The sequence below is a fragment of the Artemia sp. Qi Xiang Cuo genome, chromosome 7 (assembly GCF_049724085.1).
Source record: "Artemia sp. Qi Xiang Cuo chromosome 7, ASM4972408v1, whole genome shotgun sequence".
NCBI lineage: Eukaryota > Metazoa > Arthropoda > Branchiopoda > Anostraca > Artemiidae > Artemia > Artemia sp. Qi Xiang Cuo.
In genome coordinates this window covers 50,245,587-50,270,817 of record NC_142800.1, presented here as the reverse complement: position 1 = coordinate 50,270,817, position 25,231 = coordinate 50,245,587, and the positions used below count along the sequence as shown (strand labels likewise).

The window sequence follows — 25,231 nt, the reverse complement described above, 5'->3', positions numbered from 1 at the left end:
AAACACTTATTTCTTGGAAACAGTTTTTTTAATTAATTTCTGTTCGTTTTATATTGACATAGTCTTTTCGGGGAAAAAGAAAATCATTCTTTAAATCTTTTCGTTTTTTTAAGAATTTATAGTTTGGCCTGCTATTTGTATGCTGGAAAACAATTTTCAGCAAAATTAAACAACCTAGACCCTTATAAAAATTTGGACACAAATAGTAGTGTTTAATTTAGTTTCATACCTCCTCTAGTTGACCTGAAATGGAAAACTTGATAACATTCACAAAAAAAAATTTTTACTTTCTTTGATAGCTTGGATACACTTACGCTATTTTGATTTGGTCAATTTTTAAGAGCAGAAGAAGCCCTGAAAGTTTGAACATAATACCTTAAGTCGTTCTTGGGATACTGCTGAGATGCCTTATTGGGAACTAGCATAAACACAGTCCATTTTGATTTAATCTTAAGGCAACATTTACTTTTTAAACATAAAGGCAAATGGGAGAGTGGGTGTGGGAGGGGGATTAGTTTCCCTCCAATCACTTTCGACTATTAAAAAGGACATCAGCCCTTTCTATTTTCAATCGATTGAGCCCTTTTCGAAGTTCCTACGACAACTCCTTCGATACGAAGTGCCCTGGTCTGAACAACAACAACAACAACAAAATGATACATTATACCCACATCGATCTTTACAATAAAAATGTCAAGCCTTCCAATCATTTTTGATTATTAAAAAGGGCACTAGGCTTTTCAATTTCCAAACTAATGATCCCTTTTTGAGTTTCTATGACAACGCTTTCTATAAACACCGTATATGCCCCCCGGGCATAAATTACAACCCTTACCCTAAGGGCTGTGAGGGTGGTTGTCATCCTCTAAGACCTAATTTCCAGAACTTTCAAGTACGTTAAACAAAATGGCTATCTCAAAATTTTGATTGTATGTGTTTCGGGAAATGATGGGCGTGGAAAGGGTGTTAGTTGCCTTTCAATCATTTTCGACTATTAAAAAGGGCACAAGCCACTCCAATCTCTAATTGAATGAGCCCTTTTCGAAGTTTCTACAACTTCTTCGATATGAAGTGCCCTGGTCTAAAGGAAAAAATAATAAATAATACATTGTGCCAACATCGTTCTTATATACCTCCAGTGCATAACTACAAAACTCGTGCCCTAAGGGTTGTGGGGGAGTAACCTCCTCAAAAAACATATTTTTTCTCTGGAAATCAGTTACTCTGAACAAAATGGCTATCTTAAAATTTTGATTGGATGTGCTTGGGGAAACGGTGGGCGTTTATGGGGTGTTAGCTGCCTTCCAATCACTTTCGACTATTAAAAAGGGCACTAGTTATTCCAATTTCCAATCGAATGAGCCCTTTTTGAAGTTTCTACGACAACTCCTTCTATACGAATTGCCCTGGTATGAAAAAAAAAAAAAAAAACAAATAAATAATACATTGTGCCAACATTGTTCTTTACTTAGACAGCTCGATTGCGCTGCCTATGACAACATCCTAAATTGCCTAATGCTCTTTTACCTACCTCTTTTCATCCGAAAAATCACAAAAAAAAATGAAAAGAATTTTATAGTGGAAGGTAGAATTTTTGTTTCAAGAAAAATTTCTTCTTCTCCTTCCTACGAACCGATATACATGACGAGACCAAGATGACCGTATTTATTTTTAAGAAACAGATTAGCCGGGATGACGGTTGAAGCCCAGAGGTTGATATCGATATCCAAAAAAGAGACAAAAAAACAAAAAAAAACGGCGGCGTATTAGTGACGCCGCCGCCGATAGAATCAGCCGTGGCGTCAGCGCGCTGATGCAAGCTTGGCGGCGCGCCGCCGACTTTTCGGCGCGGCTTCGGGGTCTAGGCGCTGCATCCCTCAGTAATAGGCCACACGTTGGTCCATCATGTAGTTAAATAAAAAAAAACTTTTCGACTGAAAATAAGGAACAACATTGAAATTTGAAACGAACAAAATTATTACGTATATAAAGGGGGTTGCCCCCTCCGCTATTTACGCTAAAGTTTTTTAGTTCTTTAAAAAAAAGTCTTATTGTTCTAATTAAACGGCTCTGTGTTTCAGGAGTCATTATAATGACTAAAGAATTGGACAAAATTCAAAGAATATATTAAAGAAATGGACAAAATTCAAACTTTAGCGTAAAGAGCGAGGTCTTAAGGAGGGGACAACCCCCTTTACATACGTAATAATTTTTGTTTGTTTTAAGTTTTAATGTTGCTCCTTACTTTAAGCGGAAAAAAACTTGTTTTTTTATTTAATTTCTTATCGTTTTTGAATAATACCGGGAAATCTGGCCCCACCTCCACGGATAAACCCCTCCCCAGGGAAATATCCTCTAGACAATTCAATCCCGGTGAAAATTTACCCCGGACAAGTATTCTTAGCCATTCTGCGCGTAAAATTGAGATGGAAAAGAGAAAGCAAGACACATAAAAAGAATATAAGAATTGTGTTAAATTCCCCCCGTGTATAATTTCCCCTGACAAGTTCACTCCCTGATAACTTCCCTCCCCATGGAAAATTCCCCCGCGGAAAAATCTCCACCATAAAATTTGTCCCCGCCCCATCCGAAAATATATGCCTTCATCCCAATAACAAATACTATGCGCAAACATGTTTGCGCATAGTATTTGTTACCAGCACAGAATTTGCCAATTGCAATAGGCAAATTAACTTAAAGAGCCTTCCCCTGGGGCTACGGGAGGGATGGTCATGTCATACCCAAAGGCAGTGTTATTGGGCCTTTCTACTATGATGAACAAAATGGTCATCTAAAAATTTTGATCAGACGTTTTTGGGAAAAAGGGGCGGGGGAGGGGGCCTAGTTGCCCTCCATTTTTTGGTCACTTAAAAAAAAACTCTAGAAATTTTAATTTCCCTTGAGCTCTATCCCGATATTCTAGGACCACTGGGTCGATACGACCACCCCTGGGTAAAAAAAAAAAAAAACACGCATTTGTGATCTTTCATCTGGCAAAAAATACAGAATTCCTCGTTTTTGAAAATAGGAGCTTGAACCCTATACAGTAGGGTTCTCTGATACGCTGAATCTAATGGCGTGATTTTCACTGAGATCACTTGACTTTTAAAGGCTGTTTCATCTCTTTTTCGAAAATCAGGAACATATTCTCAGACTCGTAACCTTTGATGGGTAAGACTAAACTTAATGAAATTTATATATTTGAAATCAGCATAAAAAGCCGATTCTTTTGATATATCTATTGGTATCAAAATTCCGTTGGTTAGAGTTTCGGTTTCTATTGAGCCGGAGTGCTCCTTACTTACAGTTCGTTACCACGAACTGTTTGATTCCATCAATATAATTTTTATTTCCATCCGTCAGCGTTTGTGACTTTTTCAAGCTCTTTTTCGACGCTCCCATAAATTAATTTTCGTCTCTTTACTTTTTACTTATAAATTTACAACAGGTTACTATTCTTGAATCAGTGTTAAATAGCGATTCCTTTGCAATCGACAAGTAATTTGAAAATGTGTTTTTTAATTTTCCTTTGTAATAGGACAAGGTTCGCTCTTTACTAGGTTGCGGCTGCTGCTGCAGCTATGATGTTCCGATGGATTTACTCTTTTTCGGTGGGGCTGGTCCAATCCCAGGAAAATAGCTTAACACTCACTCAATACTTGCTAGCTCTGACAATAATAATATGTTTAAAAAAAAAATATAGTGCAACGCAATATAAAGCAAAAGAAGTTTTGCTAAATCCCTGTTTTATTTTGTTGTGCCATTTTTCAGTTTTATTCTAGGTATAATTTTATTCTTGAAATTCAATATAACCAGCATTTATCTTTTTCTCAGGGGGTACCAACTCATAGAACAATAGAAGAACCATTGACAAGCTTCAGTGTAAATTTCTCTTTAGCTTCTTACTGTTTATTGTAAGTTCTATCTGTTTTATATCTCATTTCTTAATTCATAGTAATATTAATTTAACATCTTATATAGCCTGAACTGAGCTGGGTTTAAATTTAAAATCCGCTCTTTAATTTTCATAGAAAAAGAATTATTTTCTTATAACTTTGAACAATAGAGATCTAAGTAGCACTCATATTTTGCTAAAATCCCAGTTGAGCTGGTTTAAAATTAGTTTAAATTGGGCAATCAGAATATTCTCCTGATGATTCGAAAAGGCCATCGTCTTCGAAAACAGAGTATAAAATTATGTTGCTGGCTGGTTTAATCATTTAAGTCATAGACGATTTAAAATACATGAAAACTTGATCGACAGTATAGGCTCTGCTGGGTGTTAAATAAAGGTGAGCCTCGGTGTTTCTCTTAGTAAGAGAACTCATAACCTAACTGATTCTTAAATTAGAGATAGTTAAATCGTGATATTTGTAAAATCTCATAATGGCAATATAGGATAGGGTGCAGGGTACTTGTTAAATATCCCGACCGCACTCAAGAAGTGAAGTTAGGTTAATCATAATGGAATATACTAAAACACGATGAAAATATAATAATTTAGTTACAAAATTATGGAAACTGCAACAGAGAATTGTGGAAAGCAGGCCGCCCAGAACCTATTATATTAAATACCTAACCAAAATACCAATTCTATATTAAATATTTAATTAAAATATACCTGCATAGTAGTTTATCTCACTGAGGCTAAGCTAATAATCTGATATGGATGGGCTATTTTTATGTCATGCACAAGCTTTAGATTTGAAAAGGGTGAAAAATTTTGACAGTCTGTGGATTCTAGTTTACGAAAATCCAATCATGACTTGCGTGATTGTACCTTGTAATTACAAATTTTGTTGAAAATTGGTTATCCTTTTTGTAGGAAGACAAAGCATTAGCCTAGTGTAGATAATTATGAACTTAGATTCTAACGGATTGTCTACCGCTGACTATTCTTGAAAATTGAAAGTAGCGGAGGCAACACCGTATCCAGGGGTGGTGTGTGGTACAGACTTTGACCCTCCCCCCGACATTTTTGCTCGACTCGTTAGAACGTAACAAAATTGCATATAAACAAATTTTGATGCATTTTTTTTTATTTTTTGGTCCCCCCCCGAAAAAATCTCGGATGCGCCCTTGAGGGAATGATTTACTTTGCTAGTCATAAGAAAATGTTTCATTATTGTTAGTTACAGATTGGGGGTGACACATTCTTGTAACTAGACTGTTTAAGTCCAACATTTTGTTAATTATTCTTAACTTTATAAAACAGTTTATTTTTCTTCGTTACAGTTATGTGCTCCCTATATTTTTCCCCTTCAGCACTGATTTTGATTTATACCTGCCGTTAAAGTTTGAAGACCAAACTCTGCCTAACACCTTAAGTCAATTCAACCTTAATAATATGAAAATGAGTCACATCAACGAATGCAATCTAAATTGCTAATTGACCCTTTCATCTTGTCTATCTGTGCAACAGCGCGCGAGTCGGAAGACCTTTCACTTCCCCTGGAAGAATAACTAGGATTTGATTGGCTGCTTTGTATCATGAATATGCCTGAGTTAATCCTAGGCTCATACTTATTTAACTCATACAACAAGGCTGTAATCTGCACTTCTTTTTTTTGAATCGGTAGATAGCGATTATACATCGTTGATATCCAAAATGGAGTTGTTAGACAAGTGATAGCCTAGACACGCAATGTATTTTATGAGTTTGTTTGGCCATTAATTTAGTCTAATTGCCACACGGTGTATGTTCGCTGTACGCGCCAGACAATAGATGTAGTGCGGCCGAGAAAGGATAAAACAAAGAAAATATGACGTCAATAATGAGTTATTCTGACTACCAGAGAAGGGCACAAAAGGGGTCTAATATGTCTGACTTGGGCGATGTCCATATCCTGACATTGACAAATTAATCTGGTCTGAAAGGCTAAAATTTGGTGTAGGCATATTTTGCACTATTGTGAGCGTATATACGCCCTGATAAATGGACAATATACTGGTTGTTAAATGATGCTGCTCTTGTATCTCATGACAACCTTATACGATTCATGATAGATTAATGTATATCATGTGGCTACCAAACTGCTTAATATATTTACATAACGTTAAATCCACGAAGGAAAGCTCAAGTTATGTGTCATTTAAGTCTTAAGGATTGACTGAAAGTATGAGAATCACAAGAAATAAACCTTTTTTCATAAAAATTATGTAATGGTTGTATTACTCATTATTTTGATATTCATTAGCGCTTACTAATTGCAATTAAATTTTATCACTCTTTTCCATATCTCTGTGCAATTATATCCCAACTATAACTATTATCTTTCCACTCACTTCAAGTAATGACCTCGCCAAAAAACAAACCTTTAACAGTTTTACTACTTGCAGTCGTTATTTTCTCCCTCTCGAGCCTTGTCGATTAAGTTCACCTTCAAAACAGTCTACTCTTAAAATATTTTAACAAACAACTTTAGTCCTGAATACTTTCTTGCAGAATGTGTAAATAACTAAATAAATCTTTTGGTTATACACAGGGGTCTATTATTTGACAGTGTCTTTTTTCTTATTATCTGTTAAGAAATTTAAAGTTGTTCGATGATGCTGAAGATTAAACAAGTAAAAGCAATATTGTCAGGACAGGCGCATAGACACCGGTTTTGACAATAGTCATAAATTTGCTCGGGAATATTAATGTTGCTTGCTTTAACAGTCTAGGTCTAAACCTCTTTTTGTTGGAATATGAGGTTGTAAATTTGCCAAATTATACGCGTAATTTAAAAAAGTCACCGATGGTCTTTGTTAGGCTTCGAGAAACAATGTATGGTTTTGAAAGACGACTATCTTTCTTTCTCTCTTTTTTTTTTCAAATTTGCCTCGTTTCACAATAATTTTCCTCTTACGTGCTTGGATCGAATAGCAAGATTGGTATTGATTCTTGGAGTATTTTTTTTTCTCATAGAGCAATGGAGTGAGCGGTGATTTCTGTCTAAAAGGTCTCCGGTTCAATCCTGCATATAGGAAAGAACTTCTTTATCTTAACATCTTCTTCTGAGTCTACTTCTCAGCAGGGGCTTCCCTCAGGCTACTCAGTGCGCCCTCAGTGACAGATAAGGGAATGCCCTACAGATATGTGGGTACCTCCACAGGTGGAGTGGACCAAAGGAGGAATTAGTTCCTGGGGTTCCATAATAGAAATTGAGACTCCCTTGCCTGAGGCAGTAAATACAGGCGGAGGCGGGAAGAAGGTCCCTCGAATGTACACTCAGTAGGGCCCATTGACGTGTGGACACGTCTCGAGTTCGAAACGTTCTCCCAGCAATGGGTTAAATTGCATGGTGACGCAGAAAACCATTTTGGGAGGATGCTGTATAGGTGGACAACTGCGGCAGGACGTAAGACCATATCTATGGACAACGGCCTCTGCAAAGGACTGCCTTGACCCTGTCGGGGTGCTCGTAAGACTGGGGGATCTAGCGGTCCAGTGTATTCCCGCTTGAGGACGGCACCCTCAGAGGAATTATTATATCCTAGTAAGAGATACATTTGCACTGGATTCTCATTAATGAATACTTCACCTGGACTTGGTTTGTTTTGGTGGGCGTTTTAGGGGGTGAAAACCTCCTCCAAGCTAATTTATCTACTATGGGTTGCCTCTCAGTAGTAGCATAATATTTGTAGGCATGAATATATAATGAGTCGAAAGTAATAGCTTTGAGATTGTCTGTGCAGGATTTCAACTCTTGTTGATTGAAGAGAAGTGCCAAGTGCTAAAAACCATGTTGTGACCCATATGGGCATAGGATTGCACAAAGCTTCCATTCAAGCTGGAGGATTCAGGGACCTCTTGCTGTCCGGTTCTAAGTCAGCTTAAGCGCTTCTGTGTAGACTTGAGAAGATGTGTTGGTCCCCGTCCTGAACTGTTTCTGGGACCATTACTTTTCCTGAGGCCAAAATAATTTCAATGATTTAAAGAATTTAAAATTACAACTTGGAACGTTACGACGTTAAAAAATGACTGTCGTTTCGACATTTTGATTGACGAATTCAGACGCTTCGAACCGGACTTAATAGGAGTTTCAGAAACTCATATCCTAGAAGTAGGAAACTTGCAATTAGGTGATATTGAATTTATTTACTCAGCCAGGAAGGATAGTGTACATAGACAGGGAGTAGGGCTCATGATGAATGCCTAAATAAAAAAGAAGGATAGGGTACTAAATACCTAATTTAAGGTATAACGTCGAAGATGAATAAGGAAGCATCTTAGTCCTGTATAGGTTGGGAAGGTATTAATAATAGAATAATAATCGCTCATTTTATGAATAAAAAGTGCAGGGTATTAGTCATAGTAGTAATTGCCCTTGTAGAAATGAAAGACAGAGGTAGTAGCGACTCGGATGAATTTCACTTAAAGTTGCAGGGACAAATAGACGGGGTCCAATATAGAAATACAATATTTTTATTTGGAGACATAAAGGCCCATGTCGGTTGAAATAGAGATAGATGGTATCCTAACCTAGGTAAATTTGGCAATTGCTACAGACTGCTGCGATTTTTTAGGTACAACAATCTAGTTATGACCAATACAATATTTGGTCATAAAATGGCCAATAAGTTATCATGATATTCACATGATGGTAAGACAGCTAACCTTATAGATTATGTAATTGCAAACCGAAGACTGGCAGGATCAATTCAAGATACTAGGGTGTATAGGAGTGCTGTTATTGATGTTAAAAGTAAAGATCACCATCTTGTAGTGTCTAGGGTTAATTTATAGCTGAAATTTCGAAAGGATAAGTATCTCCCGGGAAGCTTTGACGTTGGTAGACTCCAGGATCAGAATATTAGGAAACTTTCCAGGAGCGGTTGAATACTAATATGGAGAGTCTAAAATTTTGAAACGTATAAGATAAATGGAATAATTTAGTAAAATAATTTGTGAAGTTGCTGATAGTGTCTTAGAGAAGAAAGTTAGGAACGCTGCTAGCAATATTAATTAAAATTCTTGATGGTTAATAGAGAGAAGGAAGGGTTTTTACAAGAATTATCCGAGTGATAGATAATATGAAAATAAGAGGAATATTAAGAAAGTGGAATAAGCATTAAAATATGCACTAAGGAGGTGTGATGTGGAGGCTATGGATAAAATTGCAGAGGGTCTGGAAGATGCAGGTAGACGGCATAATATTAAAATATTTTACTGGCATGTTAATAAATTAAGAGGGCGTAGTCAAATTTGACTTCTCCACTTAAAGATTGGAACGGAGCCGCAATTAGTGAAAGCAAAAGAGAAAGGGAGGTGGTCAGAACATTTTGAGAATGTGCTAAACTGGGACAGAGTTACAGTAAAAGATATAGACGAAAATGAAAAAGTTTGTGACGCCTTGGACGTGAAGGTAAATTTATTTTATGAGAAAAGAATTAGTGATAGTACTAAAAGGATTAAAAAATAATAAGGCCCGAGGTGCTGATAGCGTGGTGAATGCGTTTCTTAAATGTGGTGGTTATGAGGCTAGAAACAAACTGCTAAAGATTATGAAAAGGATTTTTGTAAAAGCAGAAAAACCCAGTAATTTTAAGAAAACCCCAATTAAACCCTTGTATAAGAAAGGTGTTAAGAGTGAGTTTGATAACTATAGGTGAATTAGACTGGTTATTGTAGTTAGCAAATTACTTAGTATGATGAGACGATACTTTTTAGAATTAAAGACGCTTTAGACAAAGTTTGAAGAGAAGAACAATGGGGTTTAAGGAAGGGTAAAGGATGTGCCAAATTTTCACTCTTAGGTTAATAATTGAGAAGTGTATGAGTCATTAAGCACCTTTGTTGCTGTTGAGGTTGGAAATGAGGTTAGAACATGGAATCAAATGGGGAAGTAAAACTTTTCTAGCTTAGATTATGCTGATGATTTAAGCGTCCTGAATGAAAGTGTGACCAAAATGAATGAACTTTTAGAGGTTTTGCGAGTCCAGGGTGCTAGAATAGGTTTGAAAATTAACATTAAGAAGACTAAGTCTGAAGAAGTGAAGATCAAAAGGTGACTTTGGGTAACGAAAAGATCGTTCAAGTGGACAGCTTCACTTACCTTTGTAGTATTATTAGTTAAGACGTTAAAGTGCAGTAAGACGTTAGAATAGCCAAGGCCCAGGGTGTTTTTTTCACAGTTGAAAAAAGTTTGAAAGAATAGGAAAACAAAACACCGAACCAAGATTAGAATATTGGAAGCTACAGCGAAGACAGTGGCCAAACATGGCTGTGAAGCATGGGTGCTCCGAAAAATGAAGTAAGATTTGCTATATGTTTTCCAAAAAAAAAAAAAAAAATGCCAGCGGGTTGTTTTAGGCACCCGACTAAGTGACTGTATTTAAAAAAGTAGGCTGTACGAAAAGTGTGGTCCAATCCCGCTTTCTAGGGCTATAATGAGATAAAGGTTGAGATGGCTAGGGCGCTTTCTGTGAATGAAGGGTGACAGATTGCCAAAGATTGTCCTATTGGGCCAACCATCTTGAGCTTAAATGAAAGCAGGTTGTTCTTGGTTGGTGTAGGATGAATGTCGTAAGGAAATATTTAAAGGAAATTGGAATTCTTAAGAGTATATAAAGAGGGAGGCTTTGAATAGGTTGGGATGGCGGAGGAGCGTCCGTAGCTGTGTTTGCCTTAAGTGGCTTGGTCTGCGGTGAGCGCTTAGTAGTAGTAGTAGTATTAGTATTAATACCCCAGGACTTGAGCCTCAAAAAACTGATAAGTTAGTGATTTATCAAAGAAATAGTGGCTTATCAGTTTTATGACCGAAAAACGTGGCTAATTATTTGAAAACAGTTATCTCAGTTAAGAATGGTTTATTTTGTAAATGGAATAGAAATAAGTCTCGAGCACACGGGATTTTATTTCGGAATTTGGGGGATGTTTTAGGTGAAGCTCAACTTCGAAAAAATCTGGAAAAACAGGTGCGTTACACACAAAATACGAGGAAATATAGGAAGCACCCTAATGGTTTCAAAATTTGGGAGGAAAAGAGAATTGTGTCCGAAGACCATCCCAACCAGGGATGACAATTCACAAAAATGTAGGAAGGTAAAAAAAAAATTCTAAATCTAGGTGGGTGAGAGGGGGATCAATGGAAATACCAAAAAAAGTTTTTTCAGTGAAATTGTAAAAAAAAGTCCTTTTCAAAATTCTAGCGAAAGGGTTAAAAATCAAGAAGGGGAGTTGCAAACCCACCTAATTGATCAAAAAATATCTTCTTAGGACTAGGCCTACTTTTGAAGGAAAGTCGTGAAAATTTGTGAGTATCAAGATATTCTGTTTTTTTTTTTTCCTCACACCTCTCCCCCAGGGGGTAATTCACCTAAATTCTTGGGAAGTGGGTGGGCAAAGCTGGAGCTGAGCTTCCCTATTCAAGTCAAAATGAACAAGTGGAAACTGAAAAATGAGCAATATAGTACAATAAAGGCAAAGGTGTACTAAAGAAAACTGATCTGGGTACTTTCCCATTATATGATCACTTCTAAAAAGTCAAGTTTGGTTAATGCCAATTGAATAGAAAAAAATAGGATGTATATTTAATAGTTTATAAAAAAATTTGAGGTAATAATTTGACCATTAGGGGGGGGGGGGTAAAATAGAGCGTATATTAAAAACTAAACATAATATAACCTAGGTACCTTTTTCTCCCCCTAAACCCCAAAAAAAAACATTTCAAACATTGTAAATTCAATGAGAAACCACGCTCTTCGATCAATTTAGATAACACCGCTTTACGAGTCTGCATCACTGCATTTATTCGACTGTCTATAGCCGAAGTGCCCATATAATGGGAAAGTACCCTGATCTGTTTCCGTCTATGCTTGAATTATGTTGGCCTATCTTAGTTTTGAAAAGATTTTGAAGACGCTAAATTTCAGCTGGGGGGGGGGGGCAAACTTGGGTCTGGGGGGCATTTCCCCCTTCCACATAGGATTCTAATCCCCTGCCCTCCCCTATAGAAAAATTTCTCCCCCCAAGATCTGGACTACATATTGACGTGTCTAAAATTAAACCTATATGTGATAAAAATAATTTAACAGGGATTTATGTTCAGGCATATGCAGAGGAAAGACCTTGGATGAGGGGTCCGACCGTCGCCCGAAATCTTATTGTTTTCACACATTTCCCACTTGTTTTACTCTTTTGAAATTTATCCCTTCCCTGAAATAGCTTTTCCGCACACGTTTGATCAACTTACGCCAAAAGAGTGTGTACAATTTCAAATGTGGCAAAATTGGAAACGCGTAATGACAGTTGTAACATCACAAATTGATATTCTTTCATCAGTTGGATTCGACACTGACGGTGACGAGCGAGTCTCAAACGGCCTTTTTAATGACAGCAATGTCGATGATTGATGGACAATGCAATGCGTTGAAGTACCTAATTGCTTTTACTGATTGAAGTTGATGCTGTCAAGCGAATCCCCTTTAACTTTTATATTAGATCCAAGATATAAAGAATATAGGCCTACACAGGGTTTCTTCAAACCTCCGTCCTCATCCACCAGGAGCTCAAGATTTTATAATTTTCGTCACATTTTCCTACAGTTTTTGTATAATTTGCCCCTTTTGTGTGTGTGTGTGTGTGTGTAATTCTAATTTGTCCCTCTCTTCGAAATAGATCGTGGTTGCAGCGATAGCTACAAATTACTAAAAATGAACCACAGCCCACATAGTAAGTGAAGTTTAAAAACGATTTTTTTTTTAGGAAACTGTCTTGTGGGAAACACTATCAATATATACTGAGTCAGAAATAAGAACTGATATCCAGATTCACCGTAAAAATGATTTGTATATATAATATATATATATATATATATATATATATATATATATATATATATATATATATATATATATATATATATATATATATATATATATATATATATATATATATATATATATATATATATATATATATATATATATATATATATATATATATATATATATATATATATATATATATATATATATATAAGGGATTATCAAATTGGAGTATTTGTATTTCAGTGTCTGAATGGTCTTGCACCGAATTTTTTACGAATATTTTTAATTCGTTTTATAACGATTATTCGACTAGGAGTGTGGATACTATTGCATCTGAGCCACGGAACACAACGAGAGCGAGTCAAGTGACCAGACACATGGGCCCGTCAGTTCGGAATTTGTTCCCAGATTCTGTTTGTCAAGCTGAAAGTGTGCCTCAACTTAAAACCCGTATTAAAAATCATTTCTTTTCAGGAATTTGGCAGTGTTAAAGGTTCGAGAGAAGGCTTTTTTTTATATTTTGTGCCATTATATATTTATCATTAATTTCAGTTATTATTATTGATATCCCCTTTTTTCATTTTAATTGGTATGTTGAATTGGCATGCATGATATCCAACCGGTCGCTTTTTCAAGCATCTTCTTGCTTTAGTGCGACTTTTTGTCGCATTGAGTTGTTTTTTTGTTATTAAAAATGTATGAACCTGAAATATATATATATATATATATATATATATATATATATATATATATATATATATATATATATATATATATATATATATATATGTATATATTTAAATTTCGAAAAAGAACCTGAGAGCCATAAAAGACACTGCCAAATTGAAATAAAAGTATACCTTTGATATCAATATTGTTGAAAACCCCAGATTAGATGTTGACAAGCACCCTATCTTGAACAACAAGGCGGGTTGTAAAATGTCTCTCCTTTTATTCAACTAGTTCTAGGAGGCAACTGGAAAATGTCTGCGGTTTTGTTTTATATACTTATCGTTATAGAACTAGAATAAAATTCAATATGACACCAGAAATGTCACCTTATAGTGCCACTTCCAGTGTGGAGCAGGATAGGAAATCCACAAATTATAAAATTGAATTCATCATCGTTGAAACCCTGAATTGGAGGTTTACAGATTCCCATCAAACGTGCTTTCAGAGAAACTTTTGAGTGAAAAACAAAATGGCCAATTGACGCTAGTTCAGAAATACTAACCATTTTATTGCTTTAATAAATTTTTCATTGGGAAAATAAATTGTTGATCATTTTAAAGAAAGCCGGACACCCCTTAATATTGACATGACGTGAAATCGGAACAAAAAGTTTATTGAAACTGCCATCTTCATAAACCCAATGACTAGGTTTTTGTCCCGCATATTGAAAAACAAAGATTATCGTATTTTTTTATGAACAGCCCTGATGTGTCCCCTTTTTCTCAATGCTAGCAGGCTATTGAAAAATACTTACTTAATTACTTAGGTCCCGAATACTCTCGTTGGACATTTGGGCCAATCCTCCTGCTATCTCATGCGGAAGGACTTAGTACATTATTCTATTAGGTTTGGTACGTGATAACTGGGCTAAATTGACGTTGTAGAAATCGAAGTTATCTATCCATCGCCTCGTGGTCTCCTCGTGGACGAAGTCCATGCAGAGATCCTTCAAGTGCGATTTCGGGAGGCGGCTCGGCTCCCTTTGCTTGACGAGGCCGAACAAGTGTATTTGCTATTTCTTGACGTTATTGAGAATAGTTTCAGTTGACTGGAGCCTTTTGCGTACTTCTATATTTGTGATGCAGTCTGTGTACTTGATTCTAGCGATGCGACGGAGGCATCTCAAAATCTAGAAGTTTTCTTGTGTCTTCGGTTTTCAGTGTCCACGTTTCTCATCCATATATGACTATGGGAATTACTAAACTGTTTAATAGGTGCATTTTGAGTTTGTTAGATAGATGGTTGCTTTTCCAGAGGTTTGCTAGTCTTCTAATCTTCTAGTCTTCGACGTTTTGCGTCAGGGCTATGGCAGTTTTCAGAGGCGAGCAGGCTACCAAAGTACAGGAAGTGGTTAACCGTTTCAACCTGTCTACCATCCATGGTGATAATGGGTGGGTTGTCTAGTTCATGTCTCATAGTTACCATGAATTTGATTTTACTGACAGTGATGTCCATCCCGAACGGCATAGCAGGCAAGCCCTAAGAGGCCATATTTAGTTCTTTTTTGGAGCTTGTATTTTTTTTCATCTCCCGCCCGATTCTAAGGATTGTTAGCTCACAATTTTTGTTAGCCGACATCTGCTTCCCATGGCTAACAAAAACAAAGAATTTTGCCTTGGCTTTCAAAATCAAAACAAGTTTATCGTTCTCGGTTCAGTACTTGAATCGATGTTCTCTGGACAAGTTGTCTATTATAAATAGCGATAATCATGTTTATTGTTCAAGTTCGGCCACTTCGGTGTAAGCTCGGTTTGTAATTTCTCTGTCAGCTCTATTTCTAATTAATTAAAAAAAAACAAAGTTTGTCTGATGAAAGTGAAGAGCGAACTTGAAACATAAATCGAAAAAATAATTACAGCTTCGCAGTTTATACCACACATTTTTAAAATAACTGTTTCAAATAAACTGGCTCTTAATATTTTCCTATATTTGCAGCATTCTGAAAATAGGGCTTTACTGAAAACAGTAAAAGTTTCCAAACTTCCAAACTCCCAGCCAATCACTAATCTGAAAACAATCCGTAGTTTTGTATAACGGCGCCTGAAGTGAGTATTTCTCCTTCGTACTATTGGAGTTAGGAGGTTGCAGATCTCAACAAGAGAGTTCAAGTTTCGCTTTTGTATGTCGGAGCCTGAAAGCAAGCGATTATTTCTCGTGATTATAGAGGCGGCGTGCATTCAGTGCGTCATTGTTGTAGCGGTAGCTGCAACTTAGGAAAGAGTTTAATGTTGGAAAACATTGCCATTTGCTACTGATTCAGGAATGATCACTATTATTTTGAGTAACCTTAATAGTGAAATGTTATTGTAAAAACAAATTTACAGAAATTTCGAAAAAGAGCTTGAAACCCCTTGAAAATGGCGTCGACTTGCGCAGCATTGGAATCGACATTGTCGAAAATTTTATACAGGAGAATTACAGCCCCCCCACCTTGGACAACAATGAAAATCTCTTTTGCATGGGTAGCTCTGACGTGTCTCTTTTTATTCTTCTTCATTTCTTTTCTTCACCGCTAAACGGCTTGAGGGGCACTGGAACAGAGCTGTCTACGGGCTCATTTGGAAGCTAATTTTGTCATCTACTCGTTTTTTTTATATACATATATAAATTATACTTGATAACGCAGTTGTTAAATGCCATCGGGCCTCCAAGATAGCACTTTTGGTGCAATTTTGTGAGTGGAAAGCCTGGAAAATAGAAAAAGGTATGAGAAATAGCTGGTAGTAGGCCTAAATAGAAATTCCTATCCTTCGTAATCCCCCTTCCGGCCCTCTTAATAAGTTCCATAAATCGTCTGTTGACTATTGGAACTATTAGGCGACTGGAACATCGTACAGAGTTGCTTAATGGTTTAATACTAAGCTCTTGGTCACAGGGCCATATCCAGGATTGTTTTTTTTGGGGGGGGGGGGGGTTTAGACAAGGATTTTTTTTTCGGGGGGTTTTACAAAAGAAAAATTAAAAACACGCATAAAAGATTGTTTATATTCATTTTTATTATGTTTTTACGTGTCGGAAAAACAATTCCGGGGGGGGGAGTTCAAACCCCCTACCACTAGGGACACATCCTTGTTTGGTCATATCAACCTGTTTTTATTTTTTGTTGATTCGTCTTGATAACGCCATCAAAAGGTTTCACACGGCACTTTTTGGGCAATTTCTGTTTCCGAAACTCTGGGAAGCATAAAGGGGGTACCATGATAATCTCTGTGGTTTTTAATGTCCTTCAATTTTCTAAAATTTCTATAAAAACTTCCCGATGTTGTGCTGATTTAATAGATCATTATTTGTAATTTTAACATTACATTCTGAGAACCTTGATAGGGACTTGAAGCCAAGGCCGTATCCCGAGGGAGGTTATCATCTGTACCTCCACTCCCGCCCCCTCCTCTCTAATTTTTTGTCTAGCTCGTAAGAAAGTAACAAAAAGCGGTACTTGTGTAATATTTCGACAACACTCAAGAAGTGAAGTTAGGTTATTCATAATGAAATGTATATAAATATGATGAAAATATAATACTTTAGTAACATCACTGTGGGAACAACTACAGAATTATGAATTATGGAAAGTAGGCCGCCCAGAATGCATTATATGAAATACCTAACCTAATCAACTCTTTATATTAAATATTTGATTAAAATATACTTACATAGTAGTTTATCTCACTCAGGCTAAGCTAATTATAACGGAATGCAGACAGAAAAACTGGTTTTAATCAGATCAAAAACTTGAGTGTCGTCAGGATAAAAGACAAGTGCCCCAAAATACATATAAGCAAATTTAAATCCGTTTAAAAAGTGTTTTTTTTTTTCGCAAAACCCCCTCTCCGAACATAAATCCTGGTTAGGGCCTTGCCTGGACCCCTCTAGTATGACAGAACAAATCCGCCATCATAAAAGACTATTGCTGTCTACTGTATTTAAATCCCCAAGAAGACAAGCAAACGGTCCATAATCAATCGGCACATTAACCTACAATCTCGATTATTTTGTGTTTCAGATTCAGATAGGCTATAGCAAATAGCGGTACTCTTGCATTATGCGGGCCTCTCGGGTTAACTACTATAGAGTAGGCAATGATAAAACCCGTTTTTGACATGTTTACCGCTATAGACTAGGCAATGATATCGTTGTTTTCATTGCGCATACGATATTAAACTGTGTTTCTTTGGGGTTTAGGGGGTGGGTACCTAGGTTAGCTTAGTTTACATATTTAATATATGCTATGCCTTACACCCCCCCCCCCCCTAATGTGAAAATATGTAGCCCAAATTTGTTTATAAACTATTATATATTCATCCTATTCTATTTTATTTCATTAGCATTAACCAACTTGACTTTCTAGAAAGGCCTGCATAATGCATGAGTACCCAAATAGCTATATATGAGCAATGATTTTTCATTAGAAAAGTCGCCGGTTGGCCTGTTCTAAAAGAAACGTACTGTAAAAATAAAATTAGTACCAATAGATTCCTGATTTTATGCTATATCCAAATATCATGGTCACTTTTCTGACCATGCAAAGCCCCCCTGATGGTCTCAAATATAGCCCTGATAATACATGATACGTCATAGCTTTTATATTGAAAGGGGTTTTGCAGTTTGGACTTGGTGAAATTTGCTTTCGCCTTAGTGAGAAAATTAAATAAAAAAAACAAGTTTTTTTAACTGAAAGTAAGGAACGACGTTAAAACTTAAAACGAACAGAAATTATTTCGTATATGAAAGCGGCTGTCCCCTCCTTAACGCCTCACTCTTTCCGCTAAAGTTTTTTATTGTTTACAAAAAATAGAGTTGTGAGAAATTCAAACTTTAGCGTAAAGAGCGAGGCGTTGAGGAGGGGACAGCCCCTTTCATATACGGAATAATTTCTGTTCGTTTTAAGTTTTAACGTCGTTCCTTACTTTCAGTTACAAAAAACTTGTTTTTTTTATTTAATTTTTGAACGTTTTTGAATTAATGCAGGGTTTAATTTTGGCTCGCCGTACATGAATAATTAAAACAAATTTTGTATATTAATTTTACTTTTATTTGGTTAAATGGCTTTCTGGAAACTTGTTTAATTTATTTACGAACGTTTTTATTAGTAATAAATGTACTTAACTTACGAATTAACCTACGTAACGAACTTCTATATTCATATATTTTTAATACGTATACTAGGGGGTTCACCCTCTAGTCAATACCTCGCTCTTTAAGCTAAAGTTCGAATTTTGTTCCAATTCTTTCAAAATTACCCCTTAATCACAAAGGCCGTTATTTAGAATAAATAGCTCTTATATGACAGTACTAAAAAATCTTTGGCTTAAAGAGCGAGGCGTTGACTAGGGGGTGAACCCAATCATATACGTAATATTTTCTGTTCGTTTTAAGTTTTTATGTTGCTCCTTACTTTCAGTTGGAAAACTTGTTTTTTTTAGTTCTAATTTCTTATCTTTTTTCAAATAATGCTGGGAAATCCGGCGCCCCCTTCATAACAATGCCCCTTCCCGCATGAAAACTTCCTTCATGGAAAGATCCTCCCACATAACCCCGACCCACAACCCCTCCCCACTACCAGAAAAAATACCCCCTGAAAACGTCTATATACTTCCCAATAACCAATACTATATGTTAACATTGGGTAAAGTTCATAACTTTCAGCCCTCCCCCCAGGGACTTCGGGGGATAAAGTCATCCTAAAGGATATAGTTATCATATTTTCGACCATGCTGAACAAAATGGCTATCTCAAAATTTTGATCGGGTGACGTTGGGAAAAAAAGAGCATGGGAGGGGGCCTAGTTGCCCTCCTTTTTTTGGTTACTTATAAAGGGCACTAGAACTTTTAATTTCCGTTCTAATGAGCCCTCCCACGATATTCTAGGACCACTGGGCCGATACGATCACCCCTGGGTAAAAAAAAACAAAAAAAAAAAACAAGAAAAAAACACGCATCCGTGATCTTTCTTCAGGCAAAAAATGCAAAATTCCACATTTTTGTAGATATGAGCTTGAAACCTCTACAGTAGGGTTTTCTTACGCTGAATATGATGGTTTGATTTTCATTAAGGTTCTATAACTTTTAGGGGGTCTTTCCCCCTTTTTTTCGAAAATCAGTCAAATTTTCTCAGGCGCGTAACTTTTGATGGGTTGGACTAAACTTGATGAAACTTATATATTTTAAACAGCATTAAAATCTGATTCTTTTGATGTATCTATTGGTATCCAAAACCCGTTTTCTAGAGTTTCGGCTACCATTGAGCCGGGTCGCTTCTTACTTACAGTTCGTTACCACGAACTGTTTGATAAACTGTATACATAAATATAATATGAAATGATTTTAAAAGTGAATAACAATGGAAATACTTATTGTAATCTAACTAGTAGAAATATGTTGGATGTTATGAAAATTCATTGTTTTAGTGCCTTCGTTTATTTTCTTTAACGTTTTGCTGTTTTTCTTGAAGAAGAAATTCATTCTGGGATATAACTTTTTAACAAGTGAATAATGTTTAAGCATTTCTTTAACTTCACTTAAGAGTTACATTCAATTTTTTTTTTTATATTAATGTTATTTAAGTTTCAGGTTTACTGGTCCTGAGACTCAGTAAACCGAGTCTCACGGTTTACTGATAGTTCAGCAGGATATATGTGTGTAAAATTTACTAGATGTTAGGATATTTTCTTAAAACTAAATATAGCTCTTCATAGAGTGTAAATTATACTTTTGTTACTGCCAACATAAAACTTTGAAAGTATTTCTTGCATTTTATAGTAGGCTGTTAAATGCCAAAAGAAGTCTTTAAGGATTATTCAATTACTGCATAGAAGTATGTTTGCAGGTTTCTTTTCTACAGCAGCCCTAGCAAACTATAGAAACAATTCTCATTTGCCAGGGTTTGAGATAGGAGAAAACTAAATTTCACCCCTCCCTGGCAATAGAAACAAATATATTTTAATGCCCACAGAGAAATCATCGGTTTAAATTTTACATTTTTACGCTATCTTTGCATAACCGATCTTACCGCTAACGCTTTAAAGTGCTATTCTAATTTTATCAACTGGATGAAGTTGATGAAATTATTTCATCAATTTTATAATTGATCAGTTTTGGATACAGCCCAAACTGAATATTTTTTAGTCGCGATCATTATTTCCTTTGCTTGCCATGTAATTTTCCTTTTTTTTTTTATTCCAGCATCCCCCCCCCCATCGACAAGATTCTTGCGTGTTTCTCGGAAAAACACTAATATTTAACTTTTCGTAGTGTTACGCTACTTAAAAATGGCTTGCTTTGGACCTATCTTCCTCCACTCACCCTGTCCGGAGATTCTGCTTTTATCACCTCCCATGAAGTACCGTAAGATTAAAGGCTGATTTTATTTTTCAGCTTCTCTCTGGCTCATCTGGGGCTTGCTTTTCTCTATCCCTTTTATGGGCTGTTTAATTATTAGCTCTTTTAATTTCTTTTCTCTATGTCTGTTATTGGTTATTCAAGAGTACGTTCTTTTTTCATTTTGACAACATGTTCAAGCCATCTGAGCTACTCTGTACTTACGTTTATGCTGAGCTGGCTCGAATGAAGTTCATAAGAAACAATGTATGGTATGCATCCACGTTTAGGGCCCATGGGTTTCTCCTAGATCACAAGGCTTTCACAAATTCTATTTAAATTACTCATATATACCATATAATTTGTCTATTTTTGGTGCCTTTTTAAAGCTGTATACACCCCTCCCCCTCCCTAAAATTTCACCACTTGCCTTGAAACACATTTATTGGCATTTGCTTAGCGTGTAATACCTTCAACTTTCAAATTTGATTTTTTTTTTCTTTTCTAACATTTCTAGATCCTTTTACGAAAGTCAAATTCAGTTGCTTAGATGTGCTATCTAATTTGTCTTGTTTCGGCGCTTTTCTTACGCTTTACGCCCCCCAATATTTTGCCCCTTGCCTTGAAACAAATTTCATGGCATTTGATACGTCCGGCTTTCAAGTTTCTTCTTTTCTTGCCTAATACTCTTAGAGCGTTTTATAGAATGCAAATTCAATCTTTCAAATGCTGGATCTTTTTCGGAGCATTTCCAGCTTTGAAGGTTTGATGAAGATTTATTTGCTTCTAATGACATCAGCTTTCTGAGAATTGCCGTCACTTGTCCCTAAAACGTATCTGTGACTGGATTAAGATTCTTTTAGGAAAGCTACATCAGCTGAAATCATCAGTTGTAGCTTCTGAAATGAAAACCCAACGATCAAATTTGATCAGATATGCTATCACGAAATCATTTGACCATAGCAGCAGGGATTTCGAAATATTTTCTGTTTATTGCTCTTTTTCCTCTGTTTTTTTTTTTTTAAGAACAGTTATGCGTTTACGGTTCAAAAATTGTGAAAATGAATAAATTAAAATACTCTTTTCAATTTTATTTCAATGTTAGCTGTATTTTCTTTTCAAAATCACTACAAGTCGTGACAGTTGGAGAATGTTTCGTAAATTTCGCTACTGCAACAAAAAAAAAGAGTTGCCAACTTTTCATCCAAGTAAATTCTTCTAACTTAAGCATCAGATTTATAAGTTAGGATTAAAAAAAAGTTCTACAAGATTTTAAATATGAAGAAATAAGAATTGATGTTTGGTTTTACACACGTCACTTGAAGAAATTTTTTGCGTCCTCCCTTCCCTAGATTCTATAGTACCTTTTTTGTATTATTGTTGAGAAAAAATTCCCCCTCTAGATTTAAAAAATACATTTTACCCCCTCCCCATCATTTCCATGAATTGATGTCCCTCTAGGTTTTTGACTCAGATTTTCTAGTGCTGTGACTTTCTTTGATGAAATTCGGAAAATAAGGATTTCACATGAAAGTAAAGGGTGGCATTAAATCGTTGGTTATCGCAAGCGTTTATTTGTCTATTGGCTTTCAATGCACTTGAATTGAAATTAGCATTATATTAAACTTTAAATTAAAGAACCTTATAGTTTTACCCAAAGGAGAGAAAAGTTCAGAATAGGGTCATAATTTAATTGCTAACACCAATGATACGTCCACTTAACTCTTCTCTAAGCCACCAGGTGCCATCGTGTCATGCACCTAATACAGATAGGGAGTGTGTCCGTCCCTCCTAAGTAGAACTTTCGCGATTTCTCAAATAATTTCTTTTTTTTTCAAAATAATTTGCTTATTTTTGGCACTTTCTTCACAGCTCTGCCCCTTTCGTCTGAAATATCGGCCTCCAAAAATCGGTTTACACTTGTCTGTATTGTACCATCTAAAAGCTGTTTTGCGGAGAGGGCTTCCGCCATCTTTAGTCGTCTTGAAATGTCCACTTTTCTTTGCAAAGAAAAAAGCATGGATTGTTTTTGTCTTTTGTTAATAATTGCGCCCTGACGAATGCAATTATGTTATTACCTACTGAAACAATCACCTCTAGTTTACAACTCAAGGCCGTATCTAGAAGGGGGAGTTAGGGTGTTTGAATCCCCTCTTGAAATGTTTGTTTGACTCGTAAAAACGTAAATAAAGCTTATAAACAAATTTTTGATGCATTTTATAAAGTATTGCTGTGTAATCCTCCTCCCCCCTTCCCGAACAAAATCCTGGATATGGCCCTGGTAAAATCGCATATATTTCTCACTTTATGCATTTTCTCAATTTATATTTGTTCTTAACAACAGTTTTTGTCGTCAAATAGATAAGATTGAAATGCGCTATTCTTTGAGCACATACATAATGAACAGAGTTTTTCTGCCGTTTGAAACCACTGGTAATGAAATAAGATATTTGGAATGTAGGCTTTATTAAGATACCACATGTTACGATGGTCCCAGTACAAAAGGTTCCCGAGTTTTTTTTTCTATGCACAGTGTGTGAAAGAAACGAGACTAAACAAATTCTTTTGAACGTTATTTAAACTCTTAATAGAAACTAAATATTCACCAGATATGAAAATTGTTGATACAAATCGAAATCCAGAGATCGTTTAATACAGTACGCATTGAACCTCGGCACTGCCGACCAACTAGAATCGCCGAATTTTCCAAACTTTAATTGAGCTGCTCATTAAATAATCTATTTTTGATGCCTTCTGTTGAATCTGTAGCTCTCTGTTGATATTCTATCAAATTAGTTTTTTTTTTTTTTTTTTTTTTTTTTTTTTTTAATATTCATGGGGCCAGGTAATTCAAATTATATGATATGCCGCTATTTATTTACCTCTTTCAATGGCCGCGAGGTTTTAAATGTCTATTGAACCTTCTTTTGAAGGTGTCAACAGAGGGATTTGCAGGGATAATATCCCCAGGAAGATCGTTCTAGATAGAAGTGCAACGAAAAATAAACGAAAAAGCAGATATGAAGACGTTTGAGAATGGTTTTATCAGAGTATCCAAAAGAGAATTAGGACTAAATTGCAGGATTTAAGTTTTATTTCAATCCAGGAGCTGTTCGGCAGTAGGGAAAGGGGTTCCAGCCCCATGCGACACCACTGCTGCCATCTACAATTTAGTCTAACGCCGACGGGATATAATTTATTCAAGGATTATTGATTCAGGAAGGGGAGAGAATTTCCAAGAAATTGAATTGCATAATCGAGGGGACAGGATTTCCGAGAAATTGATTTACATAATCAAGGGGAATTATTTATTCACGAAAGGGGAATTAAGAAACAAATTTGGCTTCTTTGATCTTAGGTCTGAGGGATAAACGGTCTTTAGGTCAGAGAGAAAAATCAATATTCTATTTTTAGATATGACTTTATTGATCTTTAGTGTCAGGAATTAGAAATGACATCACTTGTTATCTTGGAATTATGAGAGAGGCTAAAGAGATAAATTAATATTCTTTTTTTTTAAATACGGCTTCTTTGATCTTTAAGTCAGATGAATAAATTGATATTCTATCGAAACCTTAATAGTGTAGCTAGGAACATCTATGAGATGAAGAGATTAACACTGGAAAGGGTTTCCTAGGAATTCGAAATTTGACAGCGCAGGGATGCCAAACAAAAGGAACACACAGAAATTACGTTTAGGGATTATTTGGGCGAAACCATTTTGAGATATTTTAAAAGATGATTTGGGCGGAACAGTTTGAGGCATTTTAGAAGATGATGTGAGGGTGAAACTCTGTGGTCGTTATAATACACAAGTTCCGTTTGAACAATATTGTGAGGTCCCCCAACCACAACAACCCCCCAACCCCAAAGCCCCCCCCCACGAACCCCAGCCCCCCCCCCCCAAGTGCCCCCGGGTCCCCAAAGATACCCCGATCCCCCAATGGCCCCGACCCCCCTACCCCAACCCCAAAGGGAACCCCAAAGGCCCCCCGGTCCCCCAAAGGACTCCCAAGCCCCCAAATGCCCCCGGGCCCCCCAAAGGACCCTCGCACCCCCAAAGTTTTTTCGGACTGAATTTTTTAGACTTAGAAATTATCCAAACATTTTTCCGTTTTTTTCTTTAACCCATTGGCATAGAGTTTTAGCCTAGAGTCTTAGCTTAGAGTTTTTGTTAGAGTTCTAGTTTACTTTAGTAATAGTTAAGAGTTTAGTTTTTAGCTTAGAGTCTTAGCATAGAGTTTTAGTTAGAGTTGAAGTTTACTTTAGATATGACTTCATTGATCTTTAGTGTCAGCAATTAGAAATGACATCACTTGTTATCTTGGAATTTTGCGAGAGTCTAAAGTGATGAATTAATATTCTTTTTTTAAATACGGCTTCTTTGATCTTTAAGTCAGAGGGATAAATTGATATTCTATCGAAACCT

General features: G+C 36.1%; 1 protein-coding gene across 1 annotated transcript in view; it reads left to right on the top strand.

The window, feature by feature from the left end:
• Positions 1-3,860: 3,860 nt before the first annotated feature.
• Positions 3,861-25,231, top strand: part of LOC148950380 (uncharacterized) — a 179,288-nt gene continuing 157,917 nt past the window's right edge. The window contains exon 1 of the mRNA XM_089091856.1: positions 3,861-3,914. The gene's annotated coding sequence lies outside the window, so the exon portion shown is untranslated. The remainder of the gene's footprint in view (positions 3,915-25,231) is intronic.